This window comes from Sminthopsis crassicaudata, chromosome 3 (genome assembly GCF_048593235.1).
Source record: "Sminthopsis crassicaudata isolate SCR6 chromosome 3, ASM4859323v1, whole genome shotgun sequence".
In the NCBI taxonomy this organism is placed as follows: Eukaryota; Metazoa; Chordata; class Mammalia; order Dasyuromorphia; family Dasyuridae; genus Sminthopsis; species Sminthopsis crassicaudata.
In genome coordinates this window covers 431,556,246-431,578,984 of record NC_133619.1, presented here as the reverse complement: position 1 = coordinate 431,578,984, position 22,739 = coordinate 431,556,246, and the positions used below count along the sequence as shown (strand labels likewise).

The window sequence follows — 22,739 nt, the reverse complement described above, 5'->3', positions numbered from 1 at the left end:
ATTGATAAATGGTCAAAGGATATGAACAAGCAATTCTCAGATGAAGAAACTGAAATTATTTCTAGCCATATGAAAAGATGCTCCAAGTCATTATTAATCAGAGAAATGCAAATTAAGATATCACTACACACCTGTTAGATTAGCTAGAATGACAGGAAAAGATAATGCAGAATGTTGGAGGGAATGGAAAAACTGGAACACTGATACATTGTTGGTGTAATTGTGAATACATCCAGCCATTCTGGAGAGCAATTTAGAACTATGCTCAAAAAGTTATCAAAATGTGCATACCCTTTGATCCAGCAGTGTTACTACTGGGCTTATATCCCAAAGAGATCTTAAAGAAGAGAAAGGGACCTGTATGTGCAAGAATATTTGTGGCAGCCCTCTTTGTAGTGGCCAGAAACTGGAAACTGAGTAGATGCCCATCAATTGGAGAATAAATTGTGGCATATGAATGTTATGGAATATTATTGTTCTGTAAGAAATGACCAGCAGGATGATTTCAGAAAGGCCTGGAGAGACTTACATGAACTGATGCTGAGTGAAATGAGCAGGACCAGGAGATCATTATATACTGCAACAACAGTACTATATGATGACCAATTCTGATGGGTGTGGACCTCTTCAACAATGAGATGAACCAAATCAGTTTCAATACAGCAGTAATGAATTGAACTAGCTATACCCAGTGAAAGAACTCTGGGAATTGAGTGTGAACCACTACATAGAATTCCCAGTCCCTCTCTTTTTGTCCGCCTGCATTTTTTATTTTCTTCACAGGTTAACTGTATACTATTTCAAAGTCTGACTCTTTTTGTACAGCAAAATAACTGTATGGACATGCATACATATATTGTATTTAACATATACTTTAACATATTTAACATGTATGGGTCAACCTCTCATCTGGGGGAGGGGCAGGATAGAAGAGGGGGAAAAGTGGAACAAAAAGTTTTGCAATTGTCAGTGCTGAAAAATTACCCATGCATATATCTTGTAAATAAAAAGCTATAATTAAAAAAGGAAGAAAAAAAAAGAAAAAAATGGATAACATGTTTTGTATTGAAAGGTTAAGTACTTTTGGTGATTGATGAGTACAACAGGTGGAAAATGTACAGAAAAAAATATTAACATGGCATTGCATTATATATTTAGATGTCTATTATATGTAGACCACTATGCTTGATATTGGTGGACAAACAGAGCAGATCATATAATCTGATCTCTTCACTTGGTTTTTTAAATTTTAATTTAGCATGTGGGGCATCTTACCCACTTGACATATTCATAACTCTTACTTATTTAACTTCATAACTTACATAACTTCATAACTTAGTAAGAGGAGGGAAGTATGCTTCATTTTCTGTTCTTTCTTACGAAGATCAGGCTTGCATTTAACCTGAGTTGTATGTGTATCTATTGACTCCAATAATAAAACAAACAAAGGTTCCTTGAGGGAAGTACTATTTCATATTTTCCTTCTTTCCTCAGTGTCTAATAGTGCCAGGCATTTAGTAGGTTCTTAATAAATGCTTGTAGATTGACTTTTTGATATTGAGTTTGTGCAAATTATGATAAATCACATATTTAGAGCTAGGAAACATCTTGAAGATCAGCTAACCCACTTCCCTCTTTTTAAGAATAGGATTCAGAAAACAGGGACACTGATACATTGTTGGTGGAATTGTGAATATATCCAGACATTCTGGAGAGCAATTTAGAACTATGCTCAAAAAGTTATCAAACTGTGCATACCCTTTGACCCAGCAGTGTTACTACTAGGCTTATATCCCAAAGAGATCTTAAAGAAGGGAAAGGGACCTGTATGTGCAAGAATGTTTGTGTAGTCCTCTTTGTAGTGGCCAGAAACTGGAAACTACATGGATGCCTATTGATTGGAGAATGGCTAAATAAATTGTGGTATGTGAATATTATGGAACATTATTGTTCTGTAAGAAATGACCAACAGGAAGATTTCAGAAAGGCCTGAAGAGACTTACATGAACTGATGCTGAAAGAAATGAGTAGGACCAGGAGATCGTTGTATACTTCAACAATAATATTATTTGATGATCAATTCTGATGGACGTGGCCATTTTCAGCAATGAGATGAACCAAATCAGTTCCAATAGAGCAATAATGAACTGAACCAGCTACATCCAGTGAAAGAACTCTGAAAGATGACTATGAACCACTACATAGAATTCCCAATCCCTCTATTTTTGTTTGCCATTTTGGATTTTCTTCAGAGGCTAACTGTACACTATTTCAAAGTCCAATTCTTTTTGTACAACAAAACAACTGTTTGGACATGTATACATCTATTGTATTTAATTTATACTTTAACATATTGAACATGTATTGGTCAACCTGCCATGGGGGGGGGGAAGGAGGGGAAAAATTAGAACAAAAGGTTTGGCAATTGTCAATGTTGTAAAATTACCCATGCATATATCTGGTAAATAAAAACTATTAAAAAAAAAAAAAGAATAGGATTCAGAAAGTTAAATTGACTTTCCAAAGATCATACAGAAAGTAATAGACAAAGCTAACCATCAAATCAGGTTCTCTGACTTCATATGCACTGTAGTACAGATTGTATTCTTGAAGTCACTGTGTTCTCCTGATTTGTTCCACATCAGTTCACACAAGTCTTTCCATGTTCCTCTGAACTCCTCATTCATATTCATCATATGACACAATAAGATCCCATTTCATTCTTACACCATACTATGTTCTGCTAGTCTCCAATTAATGATCATCTACTTTGTTTCCAGTTCTCATGCTACCACAAAAAGTGATGCCAGGAATATTTCAAACCCTTCATTGTAAAAATGAAGAAACTGAGACCCAGAAAGACTAAATGAATTGTTTTATTTCACACAGGCAGCATCAGGATTGGGATTTGAACTTAGAATTCCTGGTTTCAAGTCAAGAACTCCATTCTCAACATTATATTTCTTTGTTCCTGTTATAGGAAAATAGCCCAAAATTGATTTACTGGGTTTTATTTGTGTTAATTTAATAAAGATTTTTAATTTAATAAAAAAAATCTTATCCTGTCAGAGACACAGATTTTCTTGGGACTGAAATTTTGCATTCAGACTTGTTCTCTCAAACAATCTAATTTTATAAAATAGGAAAATTCTATAATTGTGTAACTATCATTGCATCTGAAATATTCTTGGGAAAGTTTGCTAGCTGTTAAAATGTCTAGCAACATTTTAATCTTTCACTATTGGAAATCAGCACCAGTTTAAATAATGAAGTTATTTTGATGATGAAAGCTATGATTTGGTATGAGCAGTTTGTTCTTTACTACCAAGCTTTCATAAATTTTTATAAGCTGCAAGCTCATTGTTTGAGTTCAAAGCAGCTGTGTCACTGTGGCTCAGCCAAAGATGTGAAAAAGAAGATATTGCACACACACACACACACACACACACACACACACACACACACACGGATTCATTTAAGGATATATGTTATCAACTTCATTTCTACCTCTTCTCTTCTCAAAAAATATCTAGATATGCACTGCAAAAAGAGGGGAGGAGTTTCTGACCATAGTTAAATAGGTCACTCTTTTTACCCTCATGTGCAGAAGCAATATGTTTAAGTAGGAAGGGACCTTGACTGCCCTCCATAAATTCTGGATGGATCAGAGATGATTCTCAACGGTAGATGAAAACTTCTGCCAAGAAAACCACATATATAACAGTTTTCAGAAGCCAAACACCTGTGTATGCATTTTGGAAGTTTGGGAAGAATGACACATCAGTGAAAGGAGGCTTCAAAGTCATACTCCCTTCTAAGTCTTACTTTCCCTCTTTATTGAATAGCTTTAAACCAGGGGGAAAATTAAGCAAAAGATCAATTTCAGCAAAGCTTCAAAAGGGGAAAAAATCTTTTGAGATAGAAGAAAAGGAATGTTAGAGATCAAATACTCTCAACAAACCTTTCTTTTTATCAAATCAAGTCCTAGAGTGGTTAAGTGAATTCCCTAATTAAATAAATTAAAAAGAATATTAATTAACAATTAAACAAATTAAATAAATACTGTGTTAGATAACAGAGGAAAATATGATGCCTGCTCTCGTGAAATTTACAGATTCCTAGGATGATATAGCAATAATAAGATAATTATAACATAAGTAAACAAGAAGGCTGCAATATACTATGTGGGAAGTATGTGAGATTGGAAAAGTCATTATTGACCAGTGAAACCAAGTTGAATTTCTTAAAAGATAAGACATTTGAGTTGGGTTTTAAAGGATGGGTAAGAATTCAATAAATGAACTAATTCTGAGTGAAACAAGCAGAACCAGGAATACATTGTACATAGTAGCAGCAAGATTGTGTGATGATGATCCACTATGAAAGACTTGGTTCTCCTCAGTGGTTCAATAATCCAAGGCAATTCCAGGAAACTTTATGATAGAAAAATGCCATCTACATCAGAAAGAAAACTATGGACATTGAATGTAAATCAACACGTGCTATGTTCACTTTTTTCCTGTTTTTTTTTCTCTCATGGCTTTTCCCTTTTGTTCTAATTTTCTTCTCACAGCATGATTCATGAAGAAATGTGTATTTAAAAAGTTAATATAGGAGCAGCTAGTTGGTGCAGTGGATAGAGCACCAGCCCTAAAGTCAGGAGGACCTGAATTCAAATCTGACCTCAGACACTTAACATTTACTAGCTGTGTGACTCTAGGCAAGTCATTTAACCCAATTGCCTCAGGGGGAAAAAAGTTAATATATATGTATAACCAGAGAGAAATATTATTATTATGAAATCATGTGATTTTTGTATAGTATTAGTGTATTAGTACAACTACACCTCAGGTACTTGGACTCCAAGCAATTCCACTATTCTATGGCTGCCTTTGCTTCATGAACACTAATGTTTCATGTTGTTGAGACAAAAGGGAGGAAAAAATTTTTAAACTTTTTCACTACATATATATTCTCATTCAGATTCTCTCTCCCTGCCTGTATTTCTCTCTCATATGTGTATATATGTATGTCTATATATCACTTTGAATTTTTCCAAGTGTTTTCCTTATAACCAAGCTAGAAAACAGGTACACAAATATTGTTATTGTAGATAAGGAGATGAAGCATAAAGAGATCCAAGGAAAGTCACACGGTTGATGGGTGATTGAGCTTTTATTTGACCCCAAGTTCTTGCATTAAATCCAAGTATTTTTGTAAGAAACAAAAAAGACTAGAGGAAGAAATCTCTGTTCTCTAAGTTATCAGTCAAAATGAAAGGATTTTAAGGAGTCAAAAAAATAAAAGAATAGTAAAAGAAGAGTATTCTCATCTCTTTTAAGAAAGTTGTAGGATAGAATATAAAACAGAAATAAGGTGGGAAAAAGACCGATGGTAATGGGTATGAGATTCATATAGTCCAATCCCTTCATTTTTATGAAGCCACAGTCTAGGGTGTTTAAGTAACTTGCCTGTTAACACATAGATAATTAAACAACTATTCAGAAGCTTCAATCATTAAAAGAGAAAGCTAAGTTCTTGTGTCCCAAGGAAAGGTGACATGTGTCCTCAAGTGCTATCAAGTGGGATACAGATGGGATGGATGTCTGGACTCCAGCAAAAGATCATGTCCCTGTGGACATCTAAATGGACCCCGCTCAGGAACAAAACTGACCCTGAGAATTATCTTCTGTAGACAGAGTTGTATGGACTGATGTACAGTTATCTTTACATAATTTGAAGGTTCAAATATAGACATCAACTCCTAAAATTATCTTGTATAAACAGGATTGCCCTAATCACCATTTGATTTACTTATGTACACAATTAGCATAGTTAGCACAACTTGCTTTAGATCCTTAAAAAGATCCCACCTCCACTTTTGTCAATTGAGAGTTTATTAGCAACTTTGTCTGCTTGCTAAGCATCATTACAAATCTTTTCCCCTTGATCTGGAGATGGTTTGCCTCTGTGAATTCATTCAGAATGACTCCCCGCCTTTGTAACTTGTTGGTCCTCATCAATAACATACAATAATGATAAGAAAAAAAGAGATGAGGAATAGGTATTGATGCTTCTCTATAGAGGAAACTCAAGGTAACAATTTATTAACCTGACATTTACAACAGAGATAAATGTGTACCAAAAAGACAATAGTCATTACAAAGAGTCATTCATGAATTGTAATATGTAAAAGGGATTAAATGTTTACAGTAACAATATAAGAACAAATGATAATAGCAAAAAAAACCCAAAAACTAGAAAGAATAGCTAAGGATTGATTCATAGGCAAAAAACAATGCTTTTAAGGGCACAGTATTTTTATTACTGCTCATTAAAGATTAGAGATTTTAAAAAGAAAGGCTTATTTGCAAAGTAAACATCTGGCTAAGGTGACTATTCTGTCATAGAAGTTATAATAAAAAGAAAAGTTTGATATGCACTATAAATTTTGAGAGAACAGATTTCATAAGATTCAAAGAATAGGTGGTTTTTAATAAATTAACATTTTTTTTTCAAAGAAAGCTCATTCAAGAGCATTAGTACTTTCTTAGGAATAAAATTGTGATAACAAAAGCAGAAATGACCCTCATAAAGAGAATTCAAAAGACTGATGCAACTAAAAGGAATTCATTTATCTACTCTGATTTTAACCAAATAGATGATTTTTAAAGTTAATATGACTCATTAATAGACAGAGGTAATAGGGAATCACTAGAATTGACCAAGTTGGAAGTGACAATGCCTTATCTATTCTTAAAGAAAAATCATGTTGGCATTTGTGAGGAGGAGTGGAGTGGGGAGAGGCTTAAATCAGAAAAAAAATTTAAAAGGCTACTGCAATAGGCTAAGTAATGTCTATATACATATTCAGCAAATCATTTGACAAAATTTTAAATGTTATGCTCACGGATAAAACAAAGAAATATGGTCTACATGACAATACAATTAATTAAATGGGTGAATAACTATACTAAAAGAGCAGTCATTAATGGTTCATTGTCAGCGTGGAAGGTTTCTGATGGCACAGTCCTGGATCAATCTTTAATCCTATTCTGATCAATATCTTAATAAATTATTCTCCATTAAGACACTGAATGCTTATCAAATTTTCAAATGGGTCAAAGCCAGGAGGTATTAACTGGATCCAAAAAAAGATCTTGGCAGAGAAACTGAATAAAATATTATTTGGGAAAATGTGAAGGTTTATGCTTAAGTTAAAAAAATTAATTTCAAAAGTATAGGATGGAAAAACAAGTTTCTTTGAAAAGACTTGGATAGCTTAATGGACTGCAGAATCAATAAAAATCAAAGTACAAAATAATAATACCCCTTTAAAGTTAGAACTGACTTTGGCTTTATTAAAAGGAACATAGTGTCCAGAATAAGGGAAATAATAGTTACATTATATCATAGCCTAAATAATCAATTAATATTTGATTTTTCAGAACACATGGAGAATATTGTGTTTTGTTCTGGGTACATTTTAGGAAAATGACAAATAAGTCAGATCATACAGAAGAAAGCAACCAGAATGGTGAGAGGAGTAGAAAATAGTGTTTGCTGTTGAAGGAACTTTGAGTGCTTAACCTGAAAAACAAACAGCCTGAGGGAAGAACAGAGAGCAATTTCTAAATATTGGAAGGTTTTCCTAGTGGAAGAGGGATTAGCCATGTTTCACTTGACCCTAGATATAAGTTGTTGTGCAGGGGCACTTGACTCACTCTCCATGATCTTCTTGGATCTTCTATCTTTCTGAAAACTTTTCTTTCTCTCAGGGTTTTCTATTGGATAATCACCCATATCATATTTCTTAATCATAAGTATTCTCTCTACTGCTATCCATATCCAACTCATAAGACTGTCCTATTCCTCCATTTTTCTATATACTTTCTAATTTGGTGATCTCATAAACCTCTATGGATTCAATTATCATCTCTATGCTTATGATTTCTTAATCTCTCCCAAGTTCCCCTTCCATATCTCAAGCCAGATGTTCTTTAGGCATCACAAACTCAACATATTGAAAATGTTATTCATCTTCCCTCTTAAATCTACTCCTTCTTCAAACTTCTTTATTTCTGATTCCATGCCACTATATTTCTAACAACTCGGATTCAAAATTTCAGTCATCTTTGTTTTTTTTTAAACTTTCTCAATTAATTTCACCCATATCTGTCTTATCACTTCTACAACAAACATACACATAAACACATATACACATATATTCTTTCTCTCTCTCATTCCTTCACAACATTTTACCTACATTCCTTTCTCTACATTCACACTGCCACTACTCTAATATTTCTCTTAGTACATCTTGTCTGGACCATTGAAGTAGTTTCCTAATAGCTACTACCAAAAAAAGCACAGGTCTGCCTGTGTCACTTGTCAGATGAATCTTGAGAGATTTGGCCTCTTAGACAAAATACAGACAACTTAGACTTTCAAGTCTTTGACAATGCTGCTAGTCTACCGTTACAGACTTTTCCCATTAGTCAGACTAGGCCACTTCCTGCTTCCCAAGCTTAGTGCTCCATTTTCTAACACCAGAATTTTATATAGACTGTTCTATATGCCTTGAACAGACTCTATTTTCAACTGTAACTCTTAATTCAAAAGAACATTCAAATGTCTTCTAGACAGTAGGTACTCTCCTGTCACTGGAGATACAAAGATTAAAAAATGAAATAGCCCTTATTCTCAAAAATCTTATATTGTACTTCTAGAGGAGTGTGTTTTGGTAGGGTAGAAAGGGTACACAGAATATGATATATAAAAAATACAAAAATAATTAAAATTAATTTCAAGAGAGCTATAGAACAGAAAAAGCCTTGTGTTTAAAAAAAAAAAAAAGCAGTACCTGAATAGTAGGAATTCCAAAAGGTCAGAGAAAGATTATTCCAGGTATAGGAGATAGCTTTTACAAAAACAGAGATAGAAGGTATGTTATTTACTGGGAGCAAATAGGACAGTTTTATCAGAATGCAAAATATCTGAGCAGGAATGACTGAAAATGTCAGCTAGAGACAGATTGCAAAGACTCAATACAGCCTACCCAGAGTCCCTAAATTGAGATTTGTCCTATGGCTAACTTGGACTCACTGGGGAGATTCATATCTGAAAATAACCACAAATGTCAAGGATGGATATCCAATCAATGTCCAGGAATATATATTCACTAACACACTTTCTAAGTCTCATATCACTTTAATCATTTTCTCTCATTGTTCTCATACCAATGTTCTATTCATGCTGTCTGCCTGAATTCAGTACCTACTCCATAACCCATGCTTTCTGGCAACATATCTATTCCATCAATATTATTAGTTATGGTCCTGATCATTTAGGACAAGTGTAAGTTTTGGCCAGAGATGGAGAAAAGGAAAAAAGAGTTAAGAGGAACCTTTTTCAACATAATAAAACTCTATATGTCTAGGATAAAATTCTAAAGTAATTATAAAAGTGTAAAACATGCAGACTTTTTATGTCTAAATTGCTTTGGTAGCTTTCTTCTCTCTGAATTTGAGTTTCTTCATTTGTAAAGCAGAAATAAGAATATTTGCATTATCTATTTCTCAAGGCTAATGGAAGAAAAACACTTCATGAACCTTAAAGCATTATCGAAATGAGTTAACATTACTGAATTACTGGTTGAGCCATAGAAAAATACAGCACTATTTAAAAAACTAGATAGACTTATCTCCTTTTCAAATTTTAGTTATTTATAAGGCCTTGATTAAAAATTTTTCAGCCTCTTTATTTTGTGGACACTTTATTTACTCAAAGGGCAGAAAAAGGAGGAAAAAACTGAGGAAAAAACCAATTTAAGCAGAAACATGAACAGTTCTTGAGTACTTGAGAAAAAGCAGTTTATATTAGTGATAAAAATGGTGGGAATACATTGTCTCCCAACAACTAATTTATAAATTACTCTTTTTTAGTGTTATATCTGGGAAACTAAAAATAAAGTGTTTGGTAAACTATGATACAACTGTATATTGTCTACTAATATTATATCTGACAAAAATGTGGGTTTTGAGTTTTTCAATCTAAATGGGTCACTATAAATAAAAAGCCCCTAATTTGGATATTGGAAGATATTGTGAGAGACCAAAGTCTAAGTTGACAAGAGAAACTATTTACATAAGCCAAGATATCAGAAGAGAGAACACAGAACACAGAAGCCAATGGAGCCCAGAAGACAAAGAGAAGATGAACTCAACTGAGACTAACTGACTAGTTCAGTTAACTACCTAACACAAACAGTGACTAACTTGAGACAGGTTCAGTAGCTAATGGGTGGGGAGAACAGATCTGATTGGAGGAAATATCTGATGCTGAGAGTTGATTGGAGAAAATATTTTCTTCTGTTTGAAGCTCTGTTGTGAAAAAGATTCCTTTCTCTTTAACGCCATCTACAGTTTGAGAAAGAAAAAGCCCTACAGAAGCTTGCCTATATTGCTCTTTATTGACTTTTATAGTTTGACAGAAGAAATTTTTTAAAGCATAGAAACAGTTCTCAATAGTTTCATTCAAAAAATGTACTGCTATCTCAGCCCATGCAAAGGAATTCAGTGATGTAGGGAACTCTCCTGTGGGGCTACTCCTATCAAATCGTCTTATCAACTTATAGTATAAGACATTTCAGCTCATTGAGAGGTTAGATTACTTATCTGAAGATGCAATGCCAGTGTATCAGAGACAAGACTTGAACCTCAATGTTCCTGGCACTAAATCTCTCTGTCTATGCCTCACTGTCTCTCATATGTTATAATATATACAGGGGAACTTGTATTCACTGTTTTGGTTAAATGTGTACAGTATTATGAATTTATCTTGGAATATAGTTCCTTCGATCCAGTTCTAACTATGATTCATATCACAACCCACCCATTTATGCAGGCAACTCTCTAGAGGCTGATAGGCTGCACAATGAATATTGAGGTCTGGGGTTGGAATCAGGAAGTCCTGTGTTCAAATCCTATCTCAAATACTTCCTAGCTATGTTATATTGAACAAATCACTTAACCTCTGCTTCAGTTCCCTCCCTTACAAAATGGAAATAATAAAAGAATTTGTCTCCCAGAATTATGAATATAAAATAAGATCATATTTATAAAATACTTTGTAAATCCTGAAATATTGTGCTAGTCTTGTTATTATAATTATTTAAAAAATTACACAAGAGGAAATTTCCACAACAAGGAGATCTTGGATCAATAAAATCATAGAACCAGAATTGCTTTAAATCAATGTAATATACATTCATGTCGATATGATCTTGTTTAATATTCATAAATCCTGAAGAACAGAGAGTCATAAAAGCACAGCAAAGTTTTCCTCTATATCATACTTGATTATGTGGATAAGAAACATTAACTTCTTCTTTCTCTTCCATGCAACTAAGTTCATATCCTACCACTTCTTTTTCAATATCTATCTATCAACAGGAAGGCAAAAAAAAGCCACAACTGAGATCCTGTTAAATTCCTTAAAGGCACATAGAATTATAAGAGCATGTGCAAAGGGTTATACTTCACTAAGATTAGACTTAATTTGTTTTCAAGAGTCACTGTGATGTCCTTGCAAACGCATGATGATGCTTCTCCCCTTCATGTGACTGGTCACTTACAGAAAATAGAGATCACTGAGAAAATACCAGTGAAGGGATTTAAAGATATAGAGTAAGTTCCAAACTAAATATTCAAAAACTAATGGTTGTCAAATTTTCCTTGATGAGAAAATGATAATGTACCTTTACAGTCTCTGACATTAATAATTAAACTAGATAATACACACAATAATATTCTCTATATTAGTGAATATAAAGAAAAGCTTAATCATCTGCATTTAACACTTTTGTATATTAAAATATATCATCACTAATTCATTTGGGGAAATAAATTTCAGTTATATAATAAAAGCAGTTGTGTTCATAATCATCATTATATCTATGTATACACAAACATATTCATATATAGAGAGAGATTTGTAGATATACACACTGATATTTCAAAACATTAATCATAGATTCATAAATTTAGAGCTGAAAGAAACTTTAGAATTCATTTTGATCCAAATTTGCCCGGAGTCATACATATAAAATCCAGAATTTGAATTCAAGTCTTGTAACTCCAAATCCTGTGATCTAAGTGCAAATCCAGCCTCAGATATAGCTATATGACCTTTAACAAGTTAATTGTTTTTCTAAATTTTCCTCAATTATAAAATGGGATTAATAGCACCATCTTGCAGGATTGTTGTCAGAATCAAAGGAAACAACCTTTGTAACAATCAAAAAACAAAACAAAACAAAAAAAGCACTTTGCACAGTTTATGACATAGTAGGCACAATAAAATGCTTTTTTTAATTAAAAAAAAACATAGCTTTTTAAGACAATTATCATAAATGGACATCATCAAATTCTGATTGCTTTCAGAAAGAATGGCATTACTAGTTGGTGCTTGAAACATACATTAAAGAATTAGCATGATTTACAGCTTCAATAAAATTAAAATATATAGTTTAATTAGTGATTTTGGAACAAAAAAAACAAAGTACTGTACTCAAGTGGGGAAAGATGTGCCTTGCATTGGATATCACAATAACAAGAATCTTGACTGCCACTGACCAAGTGTGGTCACTGCATCTATAGTCTTAAAAATCGTAATTAAGATTAACTCTGACCTTAAAGAAGAGGCACCTTCTACTTTGTGGTAGATAGGTAGGGGACAAAAGGCATAGAACGTTATAGAATGTAAGATGAAGTTACTGTGTCAGGTGAGTTTTGATTAATTGATTTTCTTTGTTTCAACAGTGTTCACTTGATGGTGCTGGTATGCTAGCTTAAGTATATTCACAAACAATTGTTGTAAAAAATAAAGGCATTAATAAAACTTATTTAAGAAACAACAGATTTTTTTAAAATGAGAAAGGCACTAAGTACACCTTTTATACTTAAGAAAAATTTTCCCATTAATATGGCAGAAACTAGGCATAAACCCACACTTACAACACATACTAAGATAAGATCAAAATGGGTCCATGACTTAGGCATAAAGAACAAGATCATAAATAAATTAGAGGAACATAGGATAGTTTACCTCTCAGACCTGTGGAGGAGGAAGAAATTTGTAACCAAAGGGGAACTAGAGATCATTATTGATCACAAAATAGAAAATTTTGATTACATCAAATTAAAAAGCTTTTGTACAAACAAAACTAATGCAAATAAGATTAGAAGGGAAGTAACAAATTGGGAATAAATTTTTACAGTTAAAGGTTCTGATAAAGGCCTCATCTCCAAAATATACAGAGAATTGACTCTAATTTATAAGAAATCAAGCCATTCTCCAATTGATAAATGGTCAAATGATATGAACAGATAATTTTCAAATGACGAAATTGAAACTATTTCCACTCATATGAAAGAGTGTTCCAAATCACTACTGATAAGAGAAATGCAAATTAAGACAACTCTGAGATACCACTACACACCTGTCAGATTAGCTAAAATGACAGAAAAAATAATGATGAATGTTGGAGGGGATGTGGGAAAACTGGGACACTGATGGTTTGTGGAGTTGTGAAAGAATCCAACCATTCTGGAGAGCAATCTGGAATTATGCGCAAAAAGTTATCAAACTGTGCATACCCTTTGATCCAGCAGTGCTACTACTGGGCTTATATCCCAAAGAAATACTAAAGGAGGGAAAGGGACCTGTATGTGCCAAAATATTTGTGGCAGCCCTTTTTGTAGTGGCTAGAGACTGGAAAATGAGTGGATGCCCATCAATTGGAGAATGATTGGGTAAATTATGATATATGAATGTTATGGAATATTATTGTTCTATAAGAAATGATCAGCAAGATGAATACAGAGAGTCTTGGAGAGACTTACGTGAACTGATGCCAAGTGAAATGAGCAGAACCAGGAGATCATTATACACTTCAACAACAATACTGTGTGAGGATGTATTCTGATAGAAGTGGATATCTTCAACAAAGAGAAGATCTAACTCAGATCCAATTGATCAGTGATGGACAGAATCAGCTATACCCAGAGAAGGAACACTGGGAAATGAGTGTAAACTGTTAGCATTTTTTGTTTTTCTCCCCAGATTACTTTTACCTTTGGAATACAATTCTTCCTTTGCAACAACAACAACAACAAAATTCGGTTCTGCACATATATATTGTATCTAGGTTATACTATAACATATTTAATATGCATGGGAATGCCTGCCATCTAGGAGAGGGGATGGAGGGAAGGAGAGGAAAATTTGGAACAGAAGGAAGTACAAGGGATAATGTTGTAAAAAAATTACCCATGCATATGTACTGTCAAAAAATGTTATAATTATAAAATTAATAAAAAAGAAAAAAGAAAAATTTTCCCACCTGAGAAAGATACCAAAACAAGATCTTCTGATATTTCACACATCTCTAAGAGTTAAATTCTGATACAAATAGCAATCTTTGTTCTTGAAAACAAAATTAATCTTAATTCCTAAACCAAATCTCAAACATTTTGATATAATTTTTCTATCTCTAACTTTTCCTAATTACCATGTTAAAGAGATTAGACTAGATAAAATTGGAGTTCTTCCAGATCTAAAAATCCTTGTGATTCAACTTTACAATGCCAATCATACTTCTCTATTTTTTTCATATAACAAGGTGATGTCATTGTTCCTTTTTCAGAATGAAAGGCAAAACATTAAGAATATTAAAAGAATTAATGAAAAGAAAAGGCAAAAGTAGATGGCCTAACTGTATCAGACCTAAAACTGTTATAAAAGTGGTAATTATAAAAACTAGTTGGCACTGGCTAAAAAAAAAAAAAAAAGTGGTGGATTAGTGGAATAGGTCAGGTACACAAGATATAGCAGTAAATGATTTATAGTGAACTATGATTTGATAAACCCAAATACTCTAGCTTCTGGGATAAGAACTCAATATTTGACCCAAAAAAACATATTAAGAAAACTGAGAAATAGCATGGCATAAATCAATACCTCATACCCTCTCCTAAGATAAGATCGAAATGGGTACATGATTTACACATAAATGATGATACCATAAGCAAATTAAGGGACAAAGGAATAGTTTATTTGTCAGATCTCTGAAGAAGGAAAGAATTTATGACCAAATAAGGGATAAAGAACATTATGAAATGCAAAATGGATAATTTGGATTACATTAAATTGAAAGTTTTTGAACATACAAAAACAATGCAATCAAAATTAGAGAAAAGTAGAAAGCTGTAAAACAATTTTTAAAGCCAGTGTTTCTGATAAATATCTCATTTCTAAAATACATAGAGAACTGAATCAAATTTATAAGAATACAAATCATTTTCCAGGCAGTTTTCAAATAAAGAAATCAAAGCTATCTAAAAATCATCTGAAGTCATATGAAAAAAGACTCTAAATCAGTGATTATCATTGATTAGAGAAAGACAAAGTGAAACAACTCTGAAGTACCACCTCACACCTATCAGATTGGCTAATTTGACAGAAAAGGAAAATGATAAATGTTGGAGAATGCATTATTGGTGGAGTTGCAAAATGACCCAACTATTTTGGAGTGCAATTTGAAACTACACCCAAAGGACTATATGGAACTATTATACCTTTTGATCCAGTAATAGCACTATTAAGTCTGTATCCCAAAGAGATCATTAAAAAAGGACTCACACATACAAAAATATTTATAGTAGTTTTTTTTGTGTGTGATGGCAAAGAATTGGAAATTGAAGGGACGCCCATAAATTAGGGAATGGCTGAACAAGTTGTATATGAATGTGAGAATACTATTGTGTTATAAGAACAGATGAGCAGACCGATTTCAGAAAAACCTGGAAAGATTTTTATGAACTGATGTTGGATGAAATGAGCAGAATCAGGAGAACACTAAAAATAGCAACAAAACTGTATGATGATTAACTATAGTAGATTTAAATTTTCTCAGCAATGAAATGATCAAAAATAATTCCAAGGAACTTGTGATGGAAAATGCTCACTATATACCAAGAAAGAACTATGGAATCTGAATACAGATTTGTTTTTGGAACTTTCTCCAGGTTTTTCCCTTTTATACTGAGTCTTCTTTCACAAAATGGCTAATGTGGAAAATTCTTTTAACATGATTATACCTGTATAAACCTATATCAGATTGCTTGCTGTCTTGGAGATGGGGGAGGAAAGAATAGAAGGGAGAAGAACTTGAGTTCAAAAATCTTACAAAGATGAATGTTGGAAATTATCTTTACATGAAATTGTAAAAATTAAAATACTATTAAGTAGGTTTTTTTAAAAAGAGAATGAAAAATGAACAAGAAGAAGCCAAAAGAACTTTTATGATACAAAGTAAAAGTCCATCTTATAATAGATGAGAGTACAAATATAATCTTGCCAAAATAATTTTCCTCTACAGTGGCAATTAATATGTTTTTATAAATATTTGAAATATCCACCCTGTAAAATACAGTGCCAACTTCAACTAATATATAAAGAAAGTCACAGCTTTCTGTAAAATTTTGCATGTTTTTAATGATAAATAATATATTTGGGCTAAAAAAAAAGTATGAACTTAATTATTTGTTCAATTGATCGTGTCAAAAAAAAATTTTTCTCCCATTTCACTGACACTCTTCAGTTGTAATGTTAAGCACATACGCTATATCAACAGACTAGAAAAATAAATTTAAAGGACATGTGTTAGAGTATTTGAGAAAATTTAATGGAAATGATGTTTTGTTTAAACAGTCAAGATTACAGAAATATTTAATTCATGGTTATATTGTGGATCCATTTCTATTTTGAAAGAGAAAAATAATATAAAAACAGAATATATTTTCAAATTATCAGGCAGAGATAAAAAGTCCTTCATCAAGTTACTTTTTAAATATTAATAATCGTGCATCTATGCTTGAAATTGAGTAAGACCCCCACAAATTTAGGCCTGGTATATTTTGGGAGTTATTATTCGAGATATATTCTTTCAGATAACAAGGTACTCTTACCATCCGTTCAACCTTTGTTGTGTTTCAGTTCCAAAATGTAGATTGTTTTAGGCATAATAAGATTATTACAACTCCCTGTTAAAAAATGACAAAGGTACTATTTTTTCTCATAAACTCAAAAATGTAAATGCTTTGAAATTTCATTTCATATTCATTCCCTAAACAAAATTGTTCTCCTAAAACTCATGAATGTCAATTATTTTTATTTCTTGATGATAAGATTATCTACATTAACAAGCTAAAATGTATTCCCACAGAAGAAGCATAAAAGTTAGATTATTTTAAAAAGATATCACATCATATATACTTTAATCTATTTATGCTGGTTTGGGGGACATAGTGTTTGGATAGTATCAAGTAGATCAAAAACAAAAGGGTGATTAGTTTTTATACATATGTAAGCAATCATCTACATTTTTTGCTTTTGCTGAGTTCTAAAAAATACATAAATCTCTTTTCAAAACAATTATAAATATCTGAACTTCTTGAAGCTAGACAAAGGCTTTCATGGTAGTGTATCTCTACTTAAAGCCTGTTATAACTGATTTATTTGAAATGAGTTAGATGAGAGCCTGTCAGAGGCTTTAAGTACTGTCTTATCATGAAGAGTTTATCATCAAAATAAAATTTGAAATAGAGAAATACAATCAACATTAGAGTCTTAATATGAAGCATTCATAATAGAAGATGGCATATTATCAAGAAAATCTAAACAATGAAAGTCATCCTTGCTTCTTTCCCTATCCCTCCCTATCCCTCTTGTACCAACAATGTATCAACAAAGTCATCATCCACATACACTTACCATCAGAGAAGAAACATTAGAGACTACCCAAACCCCATTATTTTATACACCAGGAAATTGAGACTCAAAGAGTTAAGTGGAATTCCCAAGAATACTAAGCTATAGTCAATTTCAAAATTTCCAGTCTATAGTCTTCCCTCTAAAATATCTTACCACTTTAATACAAACAAAATAAATTCTGTTGCAAAATCAATCATAACTTCAGAAAAATACAAATACCCCAAAATACTCATATCTTTTAAATATAATATGCATATCTGCTACTCAACTATTACCTTCCTTTATTCAGCTACCAAATCTATTTGCCAGATACTTAATAAGCATTCTTTAAAGCCCCAGTCCTATTTAGATTTGATGAGTTAATATAACTCTTCTTGAATTTGGAAGTGGAAAAATATTTTTTAAAAATGTAAATAGAAAGGAAGAGCACAATGAATGTCATTTTTTTTTCTTTTTTGGGGGGTTGTTGGTGGCGATGGTATAGAAATGGACTAATATAAAAAGGAATTATGTGAGTAAAAAGCAGTAAGAAAAAAGGAAAAACCAAGACCAAAAAGGTTCAATTATTTTAAATTAAAAAGGGAAATAAAGAGAACAGAAAATGGAGGTAGGGAACAATAACAAGATAATATAATTTACAAGAGAAAAATGTTTTAATGGAAACTATAAAGCAAGAAAGATGACAAATAAAAGGAGACAAAAATAAAGGCAAAAAATCAACCAAAACCTTCTCCTTGTTCTACCTTTCAAAATTTAAATTAAAAACAAAACAAAACAAAACAAAAACAAAAACAAAAACAAAAAACCCCCAGCAGTACTGCAAACATCAGTTATAAAATAAATGCCAGGCAAGGAAGATTCAACTGTAAGAAACCCTCAAACCTGAAAGGGTTATTTACTGTCGCTGTGACTTTGCCATTCCTATTGGCTTCCCCCTGTTTAACCCCTCCATGTTGGTAAGAACAACATTCTACCTGAGAGGCAAAACAACAAAAATGTGCTGATGGACTTCTAAGGAATAAAAAAAGAGAGTAGGAAAGAGGTACAGCAGTACAAAAGGCAGCAAACATAGGAGCAAAGGGAGACTAAAAATCTAAAAGGAAACAAAATTGGAAAGTAAAAGAGACTAAACAAAGAAACATGATAAGGAACATCATGCCACCCTGAAAGTGGCAAAACAGTAAAACAGAGAAAGAAGATTATAAGAAACAAGTGAAGGAGAAAAAAAAGGGGAAAATAAGAGAAAATCCAACATTGCTATTCACTATGACTTTATCTGAAGATTAGAAAGACAAAGCACCAAGTGAATTAGAAGAGAAACTGCAAAATATTATTTGCTTCCTTAAATCAATAAACATTTTTTATTTTGTTTGTTTTTACAAAATCTACACTTAATCCTGTTGGAAGTTAATCACTCTTTTTAAAAAATTAAATAAAATAAATAAACAGTCCCCTGATGACAACTAAGTGGCTAACATTGCTCTCAACTCAAGGTTCTTTTAGGAATTCATTTGGACCTGTTTCAATCACTATATACCACCCATGTTCCTCACCTTTTATCTTTAACTATTGTAAGTAATTGTTGTTGGATTTTCTTGGCATTTTCTTCCTAAATGTTCTCTAATCCTGCTCTAAATAATGGCAAATAATGTATGTAAAATTCCTCTCAGTAATGTCAATAACTGGTGATGGATAGTGATGAGATGTTCTGAAGCACTTGGATCTTCCTTTACTAGTTATATCTTCAAGAAAAGTTATGCTCCATCAGCAGTTTTGGTCCCAGTAGACAGTCATGTTTTAGCAGGAAGCACTCCTGACACTTTCTTTTCTGGTTGGAGAGATAAGACTTATTTTTCTCCCCCAATTTTTTTTCAATTAGGATAGATTCAAGTCATGGCTTCTTCACTCTCTCTATATTTTTAATTTTATCATTTCTACGTATTACTTTCCTTAAGTCCACTAAGTAGCATGTATATTAAACTTACATGAAATCCATGAAGATTCTCAAGGTTGAACCTTACCTTTATTATGCATTGGAAATGAAATGCCTCACAAATTAAATATAGCATGGAAGAGGGGTTACACTGCAAACTATTTATGGCTTTGTGATATAATTAGATCATCAAGATGGATTCTTAAGATAGATATGGTCTTTTGTTAGGAAAGATATATTTCATCTTTCCAAAAGGCTTTTTTAGCCATAAAGGAATGAAGAGGCCTATTAGTAGAAATGCAAAATAGCTAGCTACTCTAAGCAAATAACAGCTCATACCTTAAAAAGCTCAGAGGACAAAAATGTGCCATGCAAATTTTATGGATTGCAAAAGACAATGAGCTATTTGGAATAAACCTGTTATTTTTGTATTTAAATAAACAGGCTTATATGATACATAAAGGTACTGCTATCATATATGGTACACATTTAAAAAAAAACTAGGAAAAGTGAGGGCATTTTGAATGGCAAACCTGATTTGAAAGTATTGAAGGAAAAAGATAATTTAAAATTCAGAACTCTTAAGGACATAGAAAAATAAAGCATACTGAAATAGCAAAAAGAACACAAATTCAATAAGCGTATTTGTTATAGCACCATGGAATATGCAGTTGCTAATATTTTAGATTAGAGGCCACTAGCAAATAAATAGCGGTGTTTTGGGTTTCCTCATTTATCCCATCTTTTTTCTATACTTCCACGAAATTTGTAGGTGTATTGGTGTAATACATGACCAATAAGTGGTCAAGGACAAAACAGAAAACCAAACCACAAAATATATCCAAGAAAAGGGAGCCCTTTCTCTCCTCTCCTCCCCAGCAACTTTTGAGAGCTAACAAACTGATTTTATTTTACAATTGTAGAGGTGCGCATCCTTGTTAGTCATTACCCTGCAATTTGAATTTTTTCATTCTGTGCCCACCACATCCCCTGACGCCTCCATTCCAGGAACATCCCATCCAGATAAGTATTAAAAATGTGTTACATCAAGATCTGGGGGATGCTAGGGAGATGCACTTTGGGAAAGAAATGTCTTGCCAGTTCTATTTCCCCCTCTGATGGCCCCCGCATCTGACAGTGGTGAAACAGATGGCACTCCCCCCTCTTCTCCCCCCCCCAACAACCCTTCCGCAAACCCACAGCATCCTCCCACCCTGCTCTGCCACCTTCACCCTGCTATCTCTACAGTGGGTTTAGTACATTTCAGCGCTGGAAACAAGGATAAACTTTGGGGACCTTCTCCCCTCTGCCTCATGCCACCTCACGTCACCGAGTCTTCCTTCTATCTCCACCCACCACCTCCAGTTTGAGCTGGGATCCAAGCTCGCTGGAAATTCGAAACGAAAGGCTCGCACTTTCTCTCTCATCCCTAACAGCATCCCTTCTATGAAAAACTCCCCACTGCTATCCCGTTTTGGACACCATATAAATTCAGACCGATAACTTCAACTGGCGTTTTCCTCAGCTGGGGGAGGGAGGAGGCGGGTAACAGATGGGTCGCTCTTACTTGCCCTCTCCCCCGTCCCTCTCTCTTCCACTTCTAACGCAGTCTCCCCTCGCTTCGTTGCAAAACTGGGAAACCCCCCTACTCTTGGCGATCTGCCGGCCCTCTTCTCTCTTCTATCTACTTTCCTGCTCCGTGACATTGAGCTCCCAGCGAAGCCTCTGCAGCTCCAACCAGCAGCTTCTGTCTAGGATCATCTCTCTACAAGTGGGAAATAGATTCCCACTAGAGTCACGAGGGAGTTAGAGGTAGGGTGAGGGGCTTAGGGTTTAGGGGTAGGGGGACAAAATGCAAACTCTTTGAGGACGAGAGATCCTCTCAGTCGTCCTTTTTAGTTCCAGGAGGGCACATGGTGGGAGGGGAGAAGAGGAAGGAGCGGACTTGCAGCATTTGCAGGAACATTCCCATCTCTGAGGTACACGGGCAGAGATGCATGCAGGGATGGGAACTACCTCCCTTACCTTGCAGCACCTACAGCCGAAGCGTCGGGCGCGGGCTCCTCCAGCTTGTGCGCGGGGCGGGGGAGAAGCTGTTGCTCCTGCTGCTGCTGCTGCTGGGGAGACCAGCAAGGCTTAAGGTTGGTGTCAACGCGCAGACGCTCTTTAACAGAGAACGATAGCTGCTGATGCTTCTGCTCCCGCCGCCGCCGCCGCCACTGCAGCCGCGGTCGGGGCGAAGTAGCTGAAGACCAGACAGAAGCTTCTATGAACTGATCCCCGGGAACTATTCAACTCTTCTCCCTAGTGCAGGACTGAAGCGTCCAGCAACCGTCCTGCCAGCTGAGCGCCTGCGCGCCGCCCTGCCCCAAGCCACTCCGCCCCCACATCCCACTTTCCCCAAACCCCAGGTGAGGGGTGTGTGCCGCCCTGTCCTGCGTAGCGTGTGCGTGTGTGTGTGTGTGTGTGTGTGTGTATGTGTGTGCAAGCACTCCCACTCGTGGGGCTCCCTCTGTTCGTGAGCCTGGCTCTGGGGCTGGGGTTCAAAGTGTTCCAGTGTAATATTCCCTAAATCGTCACGCTTGGAAGTAGCCTCCCCAAAAAGGGGGTCTGGATAAGAGGAATGAAGAGAAGGGCAAGAAGGGACTCTTCGTAAGATATGCATTTGCATGCGTAAATCCCATAAGAGAGCTAGTTAATAATTTGCACACAAGGGGTTCGCCAAATGCAAAGAAACACACATACTCGCTGAGGAAACATTTCAGGGGATCTTTGACACACTGCAGAATCCTGCATCGACAGAGGGAGTGCCTTCTTCCAAAGCCGGAGAGAGAGAGAGGAAACTCATTCTGTAGAAGACAGCACTTTGGACAGATTTTCCTTGTGCTCAAGTCACTGAAAATTTGCTTGCTAAATCGCACAAAGGTAACACCAAGTGGAGTTTGTCCAAATACAAACAATGGGGTGGATG

The 22,739-nt window shown here is 34.4% G+C and overlaps 1 protein-coding gene across 3 annotated transcripts in view; it reads right to left on the bottom strand.

The window, feature by feature from the left end:
• The window catches only part of ZNF385B (zinc finger protein 385B), a 520,340-nt gene extending 498,276 nt beyond the window's left edge, over positions 1-22,064 (bottom strand). Inside the window, exon 1 of one of the 3 annotated variants that reach the window (XM_074302977.1) lies at positions 21,794-22,064. The gene's annotated coding sequence lies outside the window, so the exon portion shown is untranslated. The remainder of the gene's footprint in view (positions 1-21,793) is intronic. The other 2 variants (XM_074302975.1, XM_074302976.1) reach the window with 2 other exon arrangements.
• Positions 22,065-22,739: the final 675 nt, after the last annotated feature.